This window comes from Crocuta crocuta, unplaced genomic scaffold (genome assembly GCF_008692635.1).
Source record: "Crocuta crocuta isolate KB4526 unplaced genomic scaffold, BGI_CrCroc_1.0 scaffold52, whole genome shotgun sequence".
NCBI lineage: Eukaryota > Metazoa > Chordata > Mammalia > Carnivora > Hyaenidae > Crocuta > Crocuta crocuta.
Window position 1 is genome coordinate 3,143,580 of NW_027528617.1, and position 11,806 is coordinate 3,155,385.

General features: G+C 36.0%; 1 pseudogene; it reads right to left on the reverse strand.

Moving 5' to 3' along the window:
* Window positions 1-3,007: 3,007 nt before the first annotated feature.
* LOC144224138 (translationally-controlled tumor protein-like) lies at window positions 3,008-6,436 on the reverse strand (annotated as a pseudogene).
* Between the last annotated feature and the right edge of the window lie 5,370 nt (window positions 6,437-11,806).

An 11,806-nucleotide genomic window follows, 5' to 3' on the forward strand; every position in this document is an offset into this window, starting at 1 on the left:
ATTTATGTAACTAATTATAACATGTTGTTTTCAAATGTCAGGAATGAGCATGATCTACCTTAAGCAAACTGGAGGCATTTATTATAAGACTTAAGAGAATATTTTACGAAACACAATGATAGGAATAAACCTTTGTCTCAAGGAGGTTTAGAATTTAGAAATAGAAAAACATCAAAGTGCTAGCAGTATTTTTATACCATCTCCCATTTATACTTTTTCCTGTGTTCTACTTTTTAGTCTGCATGGCATAAAATGGCAAGGCAATCCCATAAGATTGTACAGGTTGCTCACTACACAAAAGTGTCCGGCCAAGAGAGTTAAAATACAATCTAGTTCTGCTAGTCAAGTTGTGAACCCTCAGGGTTGAGTCATCCTAGAAGGGATGACTTTTTCTAGGTTCTAAACAGTGGCATATGGGCAAGTGGAGACCCCATCAAATGGCCCACATGAACAAATTGAATATTGTTCAATACCAGATCACTGGAGAATATATTTCAATTGAAAATGGTTCTCACTGATGGTTCAATTAGCTGATTCAGAAAGCAAGGATATGTGCTTTAAAAAATTGTGAATTGGTTAGACTTTGATGGGTAAAGCAGTTAATCACAATACCTTGATTTTTTTTTTTTCAGACTGTCACTAACCTTTAACTCTTGGAGATCTCCTAAAAGTCACTTACTTAGGAAATTTATGTCAGAATGGAAATTATGCTAAGAGCAGCAGAAACAATCTCGAGTTGGAAGGACACTAGTTCTTTTTTTTCCCTCTATAGGCACAAAATTCTTTATGGATTGGCTTTGCACTTTTAGAGACTGGAGATCCATTTATTTTTAAATTAAAATATAAGGTATATTGTTGAACTATATGTTTTGTATTCTCTTCCAAAATAATCTTTATCTTTCTTTAATGGTTACCAGATTTAGCAAATAAAATACAGGGTACCAGTTAAGTTTGAATTTCAGGTAAACAATGAGTAATTACTCAATGTAACTATGACCTATGTGATATTTGCAACTTAGATAATACTAAAAAAAATATTGCATGGAATATTCACTAAAGATTCCTTGCTTATCTGAAACAAATTTGAATGCAGGTATGCTTACCACTATATCACCAATGCTGCACTGTTTGAAACAAATTGAATTGAGCATCCTTTACTTTAACTGGCAAACTTACTTCCTTTTTATTATAAGTTGAACCCTGTAGAACTACTTTTAAAGATTTCTAGATCTAAGTTTGGCAGAGGTATGAAGTCAAGCAAATAGAAACAGATGTATATCCTTACATATAAAGAACATTAAAACTCGAGTTAGTGACTTTACAGTGAAATATGACACATAATCACCAGATCTATATGAGTAAAAGGTCTGTGTTTTCTTTTGTAGAAGAAAAAGAATGAAGAACATGTTGTGTTATTTTCATGTATTATACACATACTTAGTCACACAATGGAACAAGGATATTTTATACATAAAATATAACTAACTAAATAATAATAATTTCATCAGAATGTGAATTTAGTTGTCTAAAGGTGAAAAAAGTCAGTGACTTCCACATATTAATATTGTCACAATTTTAAATATATTTAAAATGCACATAATTTTTATTTTAATTACTTGTAATAATACCAAATTAACTATATAGAATCACTGCAATTATTTATAATTAGTCATTAAAAAAATCCTAATGTTGCCCTTAGTCCTTGAGACCTAGCCCTACTTTTAAAAAATGTCATTAAGTATCCGTGTTAACTTAGAAACAAAAATCAGAGTTTTGCAATAGGGTAACTATCTTATTAAGTCATATACAACTTAAAAGTTGTAATGATTGTTATTTGGGTACACATAAAATGCACTTGAATTTAGAATTAATTAAGTAATGTCAGTAAGAGTATCATTTTTGTGAGAAATTAGAGATGGAGACACCTCAGTGGCTCAGTAGGTTGAGCATTTGACTTTGGCTCAGATCATGATCTTGTGGTTCATGAGCACAAGCCCCTTATCAGGCTCTCTGCTATCAGTGCAGAGCCTGCTTCGGATGCTCTGTCTCCCTCTCTTTGTCTCTCCCCTCTTGAACTCTCTCTCTCTCTCTCAAAAATAAAAATAAACATTTAAAAAACAAAGAAACAGTTAGATATCTTAGTTTTCCTTTATTACTCAAAAGTAGTACCACTACTTATTTTGGTAATTTGATTATTTTGGTAATTTGATTAGCACTTTTGTTCCATACAGTATATTAGTTAAGATATACGTTTTAATCATGTTACCTTTTCACAATTCCTATAGGATAGATATTATGATCTAGACTTTTTTAACTAGTAGAACCTGATACTTAGACATATTTATTAACTCCTCTAAGCCATTAATATAAGTAGTCATATCTGCTCCTAGAGCTTTTATGATATACAATAATAAAAAATAAATGTACCGTATTATTAAAATATATGACCCACACTTAAAGCAGGAAATGTTGGCAATTTATCTTGGTTTCTTGATTTTTTTTTAATTACTAGTAAAGATAAGTACATGATTTTAAGAATTAATAACATTGATATTCACAACTCTTTTTTTCATGTAATGTATTATTCAGCTTGAATTATGGTACAATGTTTAGGGAACAAATATAATGGCCTGTTCCTCTTTTGGTGGAAGTATTTCTGTAAGCTGTAATAAATTTTTATCTTTGAGGAAGTCTTAGAGAATGAGCAAATGGTGTTGACCACTAGAGGGCTTGAAATTTGTAATCCCTGTTAAATAAAATAGTATTGATGGACCTGTTTGTTTGCTTGTTTGTTTTTGAGATTAAATGGATTTTATTTTTAGACAACCTATATGACATGTTTTCCTCCCTTAAAAACAATGCCTCTCCTACAAGTAAATCAAGCCCCAAATTGATGAAATGCTCAAGTGGTGTCAATCCCATTTGTCTAAATTCCGGTATTTATTGTGAAGATGAAAAGCAGCAGCCAGTTATGATGGCGGGTAATCCAAAGTTATAGCCAAATTCGTTAACATTTTGTCATTTCTCAACCAGCCTTAAAAAAAATTGTATATGGGGTCACACTATCCTCATGGTAATCCATCAGAGCTACCATGCCATCTGGACCTATGTTTTACCAACAAAGAATTGGTAATTTTTAGAATTAGCAAGAATGTACTTTTTGTTCTGTGTCCCTGTCATAAAAGATTTTGCTCATTCTGGTCTCTGTTTTTCAAGTTTGCCTTTAATTAAGTTCATGTCATCTTTGATACATTCCTTGTAGGCTTCTTTTGTCAAGCTGATTTTCTGCCAGTAATGGTTCATGACAGTATCAACACCATTGATAACTATGTGACATTTTCACAAATGGGCAAGTCATCAATGTTACCCACTGTCCTACTGACCATCTTCCCCTCCACCTCCAGGATCTCTCAGATCTTACAGATGTTGAAGAACATTTCATTATGGTTGATGAGACCCTGGTAGATGAGAAGGGTGGCTCCTGGAAAAAAACACTAGGACCGCGCTGCTTGAACAGAAGCCAGGAACTCTTTCCGAGTGTGGTGCACTGGGAACAGTGCTGGGGTGGAGCGGGTAGAGGGCAAAAAAAGCTGGGTAGAAATTTCATTAAAGGCTTCTGGTAAATTTTGAAAAGGGAAACAGGGACACTGACTCCGTGAATCTCCTATGACTAACAAATGTTATTATTAAAATTAATTTTAATGTTTGTTGGAATCTTTACTTCTAAACAATTGTACAACTAGGATGGTTATTATACAATTATTATATGATAAATTTCCCAGAGATTCTTAATGAAATTGGAATATAATGTAATTAAAGCGAAGTACTCGAATTAACGATAAGATTAGGGAGAAGCCAGGAATACCTACTGGAAAGAGAAGCCAATTAAGGACTGGAAGAGATTCCTTGGAGAGAGGAAAAGAAAAGATGACAACTAACCAAAAAAACAAAAAACACCCCCAAAAAACAAAAAACAGAAAAAAGAAAAAAATTGACTATTTTTCCCTTAGATTGGCATGCATTTGGCAATCTGAAGCCAGGGGTTTAGAGGTTGGTATAGATAATAACAATAATTATAAAAGCAACATTTATTGGATTTTTACTATGTGCCAAGATTCTACTAAAACATTTACGTATATCAACTCATCGAAGCATCACAAAAACCTCATGATATTTGTTCTATACTTTTTAGTCTACAAATAAGGGAAACAGAGACTTTCTTCATAGACCCCTGCCCCATCGCCCCAAAAATTCAATAAAGAGTGCAGCAGATACAAACAGCTTTCCTGAAGAAGACTTAGACTTAGGGTTGATTAAATTCAAGATCTAGGGCAAAGCAACGATTTCAGATGAAGTGTCTTTCGTGAGCTTTGGGAGAACTGAGGTCAGTGCATTTAATAACATCTGATAGTAGGAAGCTAAATGTCATTTAAAATGTCTGATAATTGGAAGTTGGGAAATTGCACAAGGTCTAAAATCTTACATGGGGAACTGAGGTAAGAGAAAATATTAGTAGACTGCATTGTTAGATGGTTAGATATTTAAAGGCATATTTTACCATAGGCTCTTAATGGCTTTAAGTAGTGAAACAAGGCAAAACACATAGAAAACAAATACCTGATGTACTAAATAGGTGTTTTGTAGCAATTTCTGGCAACTAAAGCTTTTGGCCTGATTAGTAGTGAGGAAGTCTTGCATTTCAGATACACTCTGAAGAATGGAAAAAGAAGTTATGAAAGATCATGCTGCTGACACGTGGAATATTACCTAGAGAGAATACTATGAAAAATATGATAGTCTTAAACATAAACACACTCAAAGTTGTAATACACGATAATAAGTAATATACCTAGAAAAATATTTCTATTTTTAGGAGGAAGTGACAGATGAGGAGGAGGAGGAAATGACAGATGAAGACTTTGAATTAGCCATTGTTTTTGGCAAGATGTTCATGGACGACTCCAATAAACATAATTTGTAATATTGTCCGGGAGTATTCAGGTACTTGAATGCAGTCTAGGTTAATACATCCAACACATAGGTGGATTTGACCAGACTCAGTTTTACCAGGAAAGATTGCTGGAGGGAGAAAGGAAAAAGGGCATTAAAGACATTCGTTGGAAAGTGATTATAGGGCAGAATCATGCAAAACAAGCTGGATAATATGACATGTGTAGACATGGAGTTATGATGAATAAAGATGAATTACAGGGTCAATGAATTGGTGGTCTCAAGCTGGCAGATTTTGAGTGGAGGAGTACAGTGAATACACTGGAAGAATAGAGGATGACAGTCAAAGTGAGATGTTAGAAACTGAAATTCACTTTTGGGTGATGATGAGGTCTAGGTATGACATGTGGGTCATGGAGAAGAATGGAGAAAATTATTATTGGAGCTAAGGAGACAAAAGAATTTAGAGGCCAACGTGGTAGTTGGATCATCTACTTGGGTTTTGAGGTAGATAACCATAGTGGCAGGAAAAGTATTGATGAGTGAAGAGCAATGACTCAGTGGTCCATAAGCGGTGTGACAAGGGAGGACACAGGGTGGGACAGGATGAGAACAAATGTTTCAAAAGACATGAGAATTTTGAAGGGAAAAAAGAGTGACTGTTTAGAAGTAGGAACAGGTTGCAGAAAGGACCCTGCCTCAAGCTCCAGGCATGTATGTTACTTAAGTATGAGAGAAGAAATAAAAATAAGCCCTTCACTTAAAGAATCCAGGAACCAAGTTAAACTTCAGCAAAAATCTGAAGGAAATGTTCAGTGCAGAGGTTAAGGTAGGAGAGGAGTTTTCTGATGACAGGAAACAAGTTTGGGTGGAAGGGCTTAGATAGCCAAGAATGTGGAAAATATGGTCAGATTCATGGAGGCTGAGAATAGGGTGCTGATGAGTATCTGTGTGAAATTGGGTGATCTGGGAACCTCTGACTTCTTGCGGTGATACAGGAGAGCTGGCGCTGAGGCACAATGGGAGTTGCTTCAGAAGTCACGGGGTGCCACGATAAAAGGTCAGGTGGAAGCTAGTCTTGCCTACAGCTGGCGGTGGGGTGGTATTGAAGAAGTAGCCTCATTCTGGGGCTTCAGACCAAATGATATCTGGAAATTTTTCAGTCTGATATTGTTGGAGAAAGAGCAACAATTCAGTATCCTTTGCTTCCTTCCCATCAAAGGCACTGTCTACTAAGTAATTCTATTTATTGGAAACACTACTGTAGAATCCCTAAGCCCAAAACTCCCCTGCTCTGTGAATCCTTTCCAAACCTCCACATCTCATAGTCATTTTTTCTGTAACCAAAAGAGCTTTATACAAAGAGCTCTTTGGACTTGTGTGGCATTTCATTGTAATTATTCATGTATCTGTCTCTCTCAGTACACACTGAACTGCTTGACCCACAAACTGGCTTACTTTGTATCTGCGCCACAAAGCAGATCATATCCACACAACTGGGTAACAAACCTGGAACCTGTTAAGTGCCGAATATTTTTTGAGAAGTGAATTAAAGTGGATTAAAAGAGTGCTTCATCAGTCTCGCTATTATGTATAAACAGCCTTTGAGAGCTTCCTATAGGTAAGCATTGTGCCTGATGTTATATGTATCTAATCCTGACTTGGCAGGTGCCCTAGGCAGCTCAGGCTGCTTCAATAAACATACCTCAGACTGGATGACTTAAACAACAGACACATTATTTCTCAGTTCTGGAGGTTGAAAGCCCAAGACCAGGGTGCTAACATGGTTGGGTTTTGGGTGAAGGCTCTTTCCCTAGTTCACAAAGGCCCCTCTTCTCATTGTATCTTCACATGGTGAAGAGCAGAGGGAGAGAAAGGAAGCAAGCTCTCTCTTGTGTGTTTCTTAATAAAGCACTAATCCCATTTGTGAGAGCTTTATCCTCATGACCTAATTACTCCCAAAGGCCTTGCCTCCTAATAGTGAGAGTTATTATTTCAATGTATAAATTTTGGGGAGAAAAACATAAATTTCATAACAGTAGATGACAGTATTGTCATCTCTATGAAAAATTGCCCTTTTTCACTATGTTACAGGCAAGAAAGCTGGGAAAGTTACACAGACAGGAAGATGCAAAATCAGAATTTAGTCCTAGTTTATCTGATTCTAAAGCCTTCCAATTCTGTCAAATTGCTCTCCTGATTCTGCTTATGTTCTCATCCTAAGATAGAGGAGTTTAATCATTGCTAATGTAGATTTAATACTGCAGGAACATAAATAGAGGAAATAAAGGCTGTTAATTTTATTGTGATATTTGCTACTTATTAATGTGACTCTTTAAAAAAACAAAAATATCTTTCTGGAGAGTAAATTACACAAAAAGAAAACTGGCTTACAGAATTCAGATTTGATCAAAACTTACACTGGTCTACAGAACAAAATATGCAAATTATACTCTGAGAGTACGCTCAGCTCAGAATATGCAAAGAACTCTAATTCCACCCAGACAGAAAGGAATATGGAAATGTCCTAGAATGTCATCAAGTTTCATTGAAATCCTGACATAGGAAATAAAATATGAAACTCTATTTTGCATTTAAATTATAGCACACTCTTTAGAAAATGAGAGATGGCCTCTTTTAACCTTGTAGTACTCTCCTTCCCTAGGTAGCACACAGTTGACTATCTAGCACCCATGTGGGGCTTGCACAAGCCCAAATCCAAACAGGGTCCCTGTTGTGAATCCTAAGCTGTAAATTGCCCAAGAGGATCATGAAAACCTCCTTCACTGATAAAAGCCTCGGTGTGAGAGGCCAGACTAGGGGTCCTCTGTCGTTCTGGAGAGAAGATTTGAATCTTTCCTCAGATCTCAGAGGCAACAAATGATCCTGTTGCTTTATTCCTATCTTCTGGAGCATTCATAGGAATGTCAAGTTCAATGTAGACAAATGAAAGCATTTCAACTACTCAGTGATCAAAACATTCAATTGTTGATACTGTACATATGACAGTAACTTGACTGTACCTAGGAGACAAGTAGAAGTAACATTAGCACCAGCAAGTATTTTTTCGGAACAAGAAATAGTTGTAAGAGTTGATGTCCATGAGTAGGTCCTTATTTATGTAACTTGATCCAAGTGACCAGCTAAATCAGATGATTCTATAAAAGAACTAAAGCAAACAAAACTCAAGGTCTTGGATTATGTAATGTGGTGGTTCATATCCAAATAGGCAGATTATTTGCAAATCTTCACTTCATTTGATGCTTCATAGGCCTATCTTGAGGTTTATGCACAATGGAGCGGAGTTGGTTCATTATATAAAGGTCTATGGAAGAGGTCAGACTAACAAAATTGGGATTTAACTCTGTAGGTCACAACCTCTGAAAGAATGCCACTTAAGTTTCATTCGTTAATCTGCCAAAACTGCTAGATTCTGAAAAATCCTTTAGGTGCTTATCCAGGCTTAGCTATTTTAACACTCAACAATTTCTGTCTAGAGTAATTAAGATCAGGCAAATTCTCTGACATAACTGCTGAATTTATCTCAGCAGCATCTATCCTGTAGAGTATTTAAAAATTTGAAGCAGGGGCTCCTGTGTGGCTCAGTCAGTTAAATGTCCGACTTCGGCTCAGGTCATGATCTCACAGTTTGTGGGTTCGAGCCCCATGTCGGGATCTGCTGTCAGCTCAGAGCCTGGAGCCTGCTTCAGATTCTGTTTCCTTCTCCCTCTGCTCCTCCTCCATTCATGCTTTGTCTCTGTCTCTCGAAAATAAAGGTTAAAAAAATTTTTTTTTTAAATTGAACCAAAAACAGGAGCAAGAGTTATTAGCTATTCTCATCTGATTAAAACTATCAACTATGATCTCAGAAATCCTGTCTTTGCCTTTAACTTTTATCTGCTGACTCTGCTAGCTAGAGCTTTAAGTCTCCTAAAATCAACTCTCTTTCTAAGACTTGGATGCTGAGGGTATAAGGTAAATTAGGAGAAGTTAGGATTTTCGGTTGGCCATGTAGGAATGATACTAGATGATATGATAAATCAGAAAGACAAGAGATTATGTTCAGAGGGGTCAGCTAGGAAACAGAGAGATAATAAAAAAAATTCAGAGTAATCAATATCCTTCTATAATATTTTATTCTATTTTCAATAAAACAATGAGAATAGTCCCTATTTTCTCACCCAAGGTGCTTACAATATCTTTTTTTCCTTTCTTTATATTTTTTCTTTTCTTTATATTTTTCTTTTCTATATATTTTATATATATCATGATGGTGATATAGTAAATAAAAAGATTCAGGGGTGAGGGACATTTTGGAGGGGCAGAGGAGGAAACCTTCATGTTGGTATATAAAATGAGGTAAAATGTGTTTTTAAGAATATTAATAGGTTTAATAACAAACAGCTATAACAAGAAGACTTGTGTATAATAGATAAAAAAATCAGAAAGGAAATACTACTATGCTGTCGAAAAATTTGAGTTTGACATGCCAAAATAAAGTATGGCTGGTTAGGATGAGGGTGATTTCAGAGAGGGTGAAGAGTCAAATGTAAGTGATTATACAAGTCCACCGTATTTCACAACAAGGTTGCTGGCTACTCCTAGAACACATCCATGTCCATTTATTTGAGCAACACTGCCCTTCCATATCATCATAATTTTCACTCTCTACAAAGGCCATCTAAATCAGCATATGCATATACTGTAATATCTCTCACCTAAAGAAGAAAACTTGTTTTTACAACATCATCTGTCTGTATTATACCCCTTTGTAGAAAAACTCAAGGAAGAATGGTCTATACTCTATTTGCTAGCTTTTATTCTCTCTTGAACCCACTTCAAATGTCCTTCTTCCCTATTCAACTAAAATTACCCTTGTCAAGGCCAACTTGTAACCTTTTGTTGCTCAGTCTAATAGTCATCAAATTACTTGACCTCTCATCAGAATTTGGCACAGTTAATTAGTCAATCTTGTTTTGAAGCACTGCCTTCTCTTGGATTATAGAACAACACACTCTCTCCTATCTCATTCATCCTTCTTTCTCTGTCTCCTATAGGTTCCTTTTCATTTCCTGAATCTCTCAGTCTAGGAATGTCCCAAAGCTCAGTTTTCGGAATACCACTGTTCTTTAATTATACTCACTTCTCAAGTAATCTCAATCTAATTCTTTGATGTTAAACAATATTTATACAGAATAGATTCCCAAGTTCATGACTCTGGCCTAGACTTTTCTCCTGAACTTCACTTTTCTATATCCAATTACCTGCTTGACATGTCCACATGGATAAACTAGACATTCCAGACTCTTCTTGTTCCTAATCACACTTCTCATTCCTAACTCTAAACACTTGAATCTGCTCTTTTAGTAGTGTTTTCTCTAAGTCATTGTATAGTTAATAAAAACTCCATCGTTGAAGTTGCTCAAGTCTCCAAAGTCTTCCTTGGTTTTTTTCTTTATCTCATATCCAACCCATCAACAAATTTTGTTGGTTACCCCTCAAAACATATCTTGAAATTGTCCACATCTCAATATCTCCATTGCCACCACTCTGGGTCAAGACACCATTAACTCTTGCCTCAGTTACTGCAAGAGTCTCTAACTGCTCTCCCTACTTCTGCTCTAGACACCTACGATCTCTTTTCCATCCAGCAGTTGGTGTAAATTTTAAGGAGCATGTCGTATTATGTCATTTCTTTCTGTACTCAGTAAAACCCAAAGCCTCTTCTCTGACCCTCAAAGCCCTACATGATCATCCTGTGGCTGCCTCTCTGCACAGCTGCTCCCACTCTACACTTGGTTTATTGTGCTTCAGCCATACCAACCTCCTTGCTGTTTCCCGCCTTTGTGCCTCTTATCCCCTCACAGATAATCAAAGCAGGATGTTCTCCCCTCATTTTCTTTCTGTCTCTGTTTAAATTTCTTCTTATTGTGAGGCATTCACATCTTTTCCAGATTCTGTCTGTCCGTAAAACTCTCTAGAGTATTGGACTATAGTCCTACCTGGCTTACTGGCTTAGACTTTAGGCCTAAGAAGCTGATCTAGTACCTGTCTTGCAATGTATCTTTCCTGACCCCAGTTAATCTCTATAGCAAGTTGCCCCCCTTAGTCTTGGCCCTGCCTAAGTTTGACCAGGATTAAAACCAGCTCTCCACTGGAGCAATTCGCCAAATTGACACCTCAGTTCTCCAGCCTGTTTCTTCATATTGCTGTGATTATTACTGTCCATTTGAACTCTGATGATGAAAGAGGAACATCTGTAAAGGTTGCAGGAGAAATAGCAGTAAGGAATTAGACATAGAATCAGATGTGCCCACCAAGTAGGCTTGGCTTTGTAACGGGTCCTGTATGGATTCTAACCTTTCCCTAGAATTTCTTCCACAAAATCAAGTAGATCATACTGTGCCCAAGAAATAGACTTTACTTTGACATAATTTAAAAAAACTAAAGCTCTATTTCTTATAAATGTGATTGACAGTTTATAGCATCAGGAATTGAGCAAAAGTAGAAAATGACTTTATTATTCAAGAAAGGCTTCATCAGATACAAAATTAAAACATGATGATTCATATTAGTATTTGCAGATTATATAAACTTAGAAATAGCAGAGCCCTGTGTATTGAATTGGAAAATCTTTAGGTGTTCCTAGCAATTTTAAATTTCAAGATAATGAGCCAAATGGAAAGTCAAAATGATAATTTTTTAAAAATGCTGGTCAAGAAGAAAGGTTTCAAGAAATTAGATGAAAAGGACTCAGATATTTTTATGGCCAAAATACCCGGACCATTATTGTTTGAGTAGCCATTTCAATAGTCTTTTCTTTTGTCATTATTTTTTCTTCCTTCCTATCAGCAAA